Consider the following 6,000-nt stretch of genomic DNA (forward strand, 5'->3'; position numbering starts at 1 on the left):
CACTTCACTTTCCATTCCATTGATGTGAATACTGGAGACAGGAAAAGTTCAAGTTAGGTGAACTGTTTCCTCATTTTGTGTCATGTGAAGACATGTGACCAATAGTGGATTGATATGTGACCTTTATGAGAACTTTACATCTAGAGGAGTAGATTGCATATTTTTACATTTTGGATGTATTATAGGTTTGTTATAGGTTGTGGCCTATGTTTTTAAAAAAGACGACGCAGAGTGTGACATGCTACATGTGTCATGCTATTTTTGCAAACATTTGCTAGTGTCTAGTGTGGAATTGGACAGAATTTCGTGTTGTGACTGAATGTCGACTCTAAATACTGTTATTATAATTTTTAGAGTCATAACTTAGGCTACATAAAGATAGAGTTTCTTAAGAGACTGAATGCACTGTTTCACTTTAGCATAAGGAAAGGAAAGGAAAACAAACACAAGGCCTTATATCCAGAAGTTCACAGCCCTTAATAAAACAGATGTCAATCAATACCTTCCTGTACCTTCTTGATTTACTCCTAAGAAGTGACTTTGCCATTTCTGGGTTTTCCCAGAGTTGGTGCAATTTCTGTGTCTAAGATATGCATCTGTGAATGAGACAGCTAAAAAGATAGTGTATTTGTGGTTCGAATGTTTTGCTTACGTGTTTCGAAACGTTTAAATGTGCTGTACTTTCTAAATCTTGCAACCTCCATTTGTGCTGTTTTGGTATCAGTACCTTCATCACCGAACGGAGTGAATTGATAAAAAGGATGTGGCTTGCATGTGCGCTTATACACTGTTAACCTCTGCTTTGACGTCACAGCCACATGAATCGTGTCAGCCTGAGCGTGTATTATGACGCACTAGATTGATTCACACTACATATGAATGCCTGAGTAGAGCCTGATTTAACACAATTATAAGCATTGTTAAAATCACCATTAAATCTAAACTGACTATTTTTTTTAAAATTTGTATTATTATTTATTAAAAATGTTTTATCCGTGCACAATGTTGTTTTCTTTTCACTTTTTTTTTTTAAATTGCTTTTATTTGGTACTATTTTCACATGTAAGGGGTACATTTTCAAAACTCTTAGTACAAAACTTTAAACTGATCACACTTAAAGTCCAACTGAAATCAAAATTGACCCTATTTACTTTGTTAGCGCATATTACTAGTCTTGTGGTGAACAATTAATCCGTGCAAGTTAAAACACAGAAAAAAAGTGTTTGCCGTCGTAATCTTTAATCAAAGTCTGAAAAGTTACTTCCGGTCTGGAATGGCTGATGATGTAGGTTTGAGGACTTGGGTTGGGAAACGCTTAACCACTCCCCTCAAATCGTTAGTCTGTAATGAGCGAGAGATGGAGAGGAGGAGCGCTAGAGTAAAACCCTGCCCTCTGTTCAATATTCCGTTTCACTGGGAAATACGTCACAGCACTGGAGAAAAGTCGTTTGCAACTTCCGGTTCACGCGGACTTTAACACATAGTCATTCTTTCAAAACATGATCTCATGCTTTCATTCTAGTTGCACATATTTTCATTTCACATAATCATTGTTTCAAAACACAAGATCATTGTGATATGTTATGAGAACATTTGGTTTAATCATCAAAACACAACAGTTAGATCTTCTTTCCACTTAGTACTTTTAACAATCAGTTCATTCAGTAGCAAATAATACAAGATACAGGTTTAAAATCACCCTCGGTGCTGAATGAATGTTACTTTACTGTAGAATTGTATACACAGAAATCACAATGGATGTTACACTTAGGTTCAAACAAACTGTCAAAAGCCATATTTAAAAACAACTTTTTTTTTTTTTTAAAGTTTATAGCCTACAGTTTATAAAGTTATAACAGGATAAAAGAACACAGCAAAAGTAATTTACATCAGCATAAAAAGTATTGATAACTCTTTAGATTACAGCCCGGAAAGTACTGTGTAATTAAGACGAATTTACAGTGTAACTTTCGGTAATTATAGTGTATCTATAAAGTATTTGCATGTAAGTATAAGGGAACAATATGTAAAGTTTGGGGAATAAAGGAGTAACAACCAGGAGAATTAATAATTATTTATACTTTAAGTATTATAGAACTAAGAGGTACTTATGATACAACAATCTTACATTTGGGAGCAATTTAGGAAATAATGGTGTACCAATACATACTGAATAGGCTTTTTAAATTTGACATATCTATGCATTTTTTTTTTTATAGCAAAAGTGCGGATGTTTCAGTCTGGGCTTACATGTTTCAAGGCAAGTAACTATTTAAATACTGGGAAATATACTCTTGTTCCATGTAGTTATAGGGTAAGTGGTGCTTGTTACCCTCTTGTTTTGTGTAGTTGCAGGGTAAGTGTGACATTGCGGGCCATAAATTAAAGTGGTGTTTGTTACCCTCTTGTTCCATGTAATTACAGGGTAAGTACAATAAAAAATACATACACAATCTAATATCACTGACTCGGAAACCTTTATTTGAAAAACAATTTATTACAGTTGGTCTGAAGCGATAGTCTACATTTTAAAAAGTTTAAAATATTGTAATTTTTCTTACAAACACCTACAGTATCGTTTCACTTAAGAAGACATTGCTCCATCCATTGGGGCCGTATGGATTACAGTTATTGCAGTATGTGCTGTTTGATGCTGAACTTTTAGGAACACATGAGCTTGAACAAAAAAGAAGTGTTGTAAATCTGTTTTGAATTAAGTTGTTTTTCAAATAAAGGTTTCCGAGTCAGTGATATTAGATAGACCTTTCTCACAATAACCGGAAATACGTAATCGTTGTGGAAGCGGAGTTCCTGTCAAGCGTCAACACACCAGAAAAACATAAACCCGGGCAAGTTTAAAATGGATCAAAGAGTCTACACAACTTCATTAATTTGCTAAATATTACATTTGCTGATGTGACGACTCGTGGAGGAAAACTCCGTCACCAAAAAGAAAAAATGAAATAAAGGGTAAAAACTTTTCCACAAGGAATTTGTCCATAAATATCAAGGTAAGTAGAGAGTGAGGCTAACTGTTACTGAACTGTTAACTAAAATGACACATCATTAGCGTGTCAATAGCTCTTGCTAGTTGCTTGCGCCATTTGTTTATGTTGCCTTGACTGCGGAGGAAGTAGATTACCACGACGATTGCGTATTTCCGGTCACAAATACGGAAGTTGTGAGAAAGGTCTATTGCGTGTAAGTATTTTTATTGTACTTACCCTGTAACTACATGGAACAAGAGGGTAACAAGCCCCACTACATGAAACAAGAGTATCTTTCCCCAATATTTACATATTTAAGTGCACTTTTGTTAAAAAAAATACTGTATAAATGCATAGATATGTAGGCTACTCTGTATTATTACAAAAAGGTATGCAGTGAATGTTCTTGCTAAATTGCTCGGAAATGTAAGATTGTTGTATCATAATAGTGGAATAAGTACCCCTTAGTTCTATAATACTTACCAGTATAAATAATTTGTTAATTCTCCTGGTTGTTACCCCTTTATTCTCCAAACTATTTGTTCCCTTATACTTACATGCAAATACTTTATAGGTACACTATAATTAACGAAAGTTAAACTTTAAAATTGCTTTAATTAACGCAGTCCTTTCCGGCTGTAATCTAAAGCATTACCAAAGTATTTTATTTTACATTTTACAACACTACGGTGGTTGCATGGTGGGAAAAAAAGAAGAAAAGAAACTATAAATGGATATCTGAAATACACAAAATATTAATTAACATCAAGCCGGTCTTCAACATTTGGCAATACATTTTCATCAACATCACAGTGCATGTCCTCATTGTTCAGGCACCGTGGGAAAAGCCTTCTAGCATGACGAATCCAGGCTTGACATTGCTCTTCAGCTATATCATTGCAAGCTTCATCCATGGCTTGAAGAAGGGTGACATGCTCATGGGGATGGCGATCATACACCTTCCACACCGCACACATTGAGATGCTTCCCCCACGTTGTTCAGGCACTTGGATGGTTGCCCTTTGACCAATAAGGTCCACGGCGTCTGGTTTTTGCCAGATTGAAACCCGCCTCATCAACAAAAATATACTTGTGATGATTCACAGCAGCATCCACCTCCATCGCCCTCTAAAATTATAATTTGGTTAGTTCTTTTACAAATAATAGTTGACATCGATAGTCTGTACTACAGTACTGTAAATAGCATGTCTAGCACATACAGTAAAAGCTGCACATACAGTACACAGATTTAGTGTTGTACCTGAACATATTCTGAACGCAGTTGTTTCACCCGGGCATGGTTTCTCTCAAAAGGCACCAAGTAAATGTGTTTCATAGAAACCTGGTGCTTCTTCAAAAGGCGGGAAATAGTTGTAAGGCTGATTGATACCACATTGGCAAAGGTGTCATTGCTCTCCTCGATAGCCTACTTGATTTCAGTCAGCCGTATGTCATTCCTTGCCCTGACCATTTCCACCACAGCCAACTCCTGCTGGTCAGTCAGAACACGTACTATATTGTAAAAGTATAGTGAATAGTTACTTACCGGTTACTTACCAGTTTTCTTTGGCGAAAAGTTCTGATGATAGAGCTGACAGTTGACCTTTGTCAGTTATAGGCTGAACTAACCTGGCAGCCTCTGCCATGATGAGGCCTTTGTTAACCACATGGTCAACAATGATGGCCCAGAGGAGCACCTATTTGTGAAGGAGTATCACCTCCTCTTTTTTGAGGAGCACGACCACCTCTTTGTCGAGGAGCGCCACCACCTCTTTGTCGAGGAGTGTCGAGGAGTGCCACCACCTCTTTTGAGGAGCGCCACCTCCTCTTTGTTGAGGCGCACCACCACTTCTTTGTTGAGAAGCGCCACCACCTCTTTGGCGAGGAGTGCCACCTCCTCTTTGTCAAAGAGCGCCACCTCCTCTTTGTCGAGGAGTACCACCGTCTCTTTGTTGAGGTGCACCAACACTTCTTTGTTGAGGAGCGCCACCACCTCTTTGTCGAGGAGCGCCACCACCTCTTTGTCGAGGAGCGCCACCTCCTCTTTGTCAAGGAGCGCCACCTCCTCTTTGTCAAGGAGTACCACCGTCTCTTTGTTGAGGTGCACCAACACTTCTTTGTTGAGGAGCGCCACCTCCTCTTTGTTGAGGAGTGCCACCTCCTCTTTGTTGAGGCGCACAACCACCTCTTTGTCAAGGAGCGCCACCTCCTTTTTGTCAAGGAGTACCACCGTCTCTTTGTTGAGGTGCACCAACACTTCTTTGTAGAGGAGCGCCACCTCCTCTTTGTTGAGGAGTGCCACCTCCTCTTTGTTGAGGCGCACAACCACCTCTTTGTCAAGGAGCGCCACCTCCTCTTTGTCAAGGAGTACCACCGTCTCTTTGTTGAGGTGCACCAACACTTCTTTGTTGAGGAGCGCCACCACCTCTTTGTCGAGGAGCGCCACCACCTCTTTGTCGAGGAGCGCCACCTCCTCTTTGTCGAGGAGCGCCACCACCTCTTTGTCGAGGAGCGCCACCTCCTCTTTGTCAAGGAGCGCCACCACCTCTTTGTCAAGGAGTACCACCGTCTCTTTGTTGAGGTGCACCAACACTTCTTTGTAGAGGAGCGCCACCTCCTCTTTGTTGAGGAGTGCCACCTCCTCTTTGTTGAGGCACACAACCACCTCTTTGTCAAGGAGCGCCACCTCCTCTTTGTCAAGGAGCGTCACCTCCTCTTTGTTGAGGAGTGCCACCTCCTCTTTGTCGAGGAACGCCACCTCCTCTTTGTCGAGGAACGCCACCTCCTCTTTGTCGAGGAGTGCCACCTCCTCTTTGTCGAGGAACGTCACCTCCTCTTTGTTGAGGCGCACAACCACCTCTTTGTCGAGGAACGCCACCTCCTCTTTGTTAAAGAGCACCACCTCCTCTTTCATGCAGTTTTCCTCTCTCTACAAGTCTATCCTGCTCCATGTTTGAACATTGCAAAATCTCAAACACATTTCTACTTGAATGGTATCTAATTGTGATCATCA

The sequence above is a fragment of the Scardinius erythrophthalmus genome (genome assembly GCF_964197995.2).
Source record: "Scardinius erythrophthalmus genome assembly, chromosome: 9".
Taxonomy (NCBI): Eukaryota; Metazoa; Chordata; class Actinopteri; order Cypriniformes; family Leuciscidae; genus Scardinius; species Scardinius erythrophthalmus.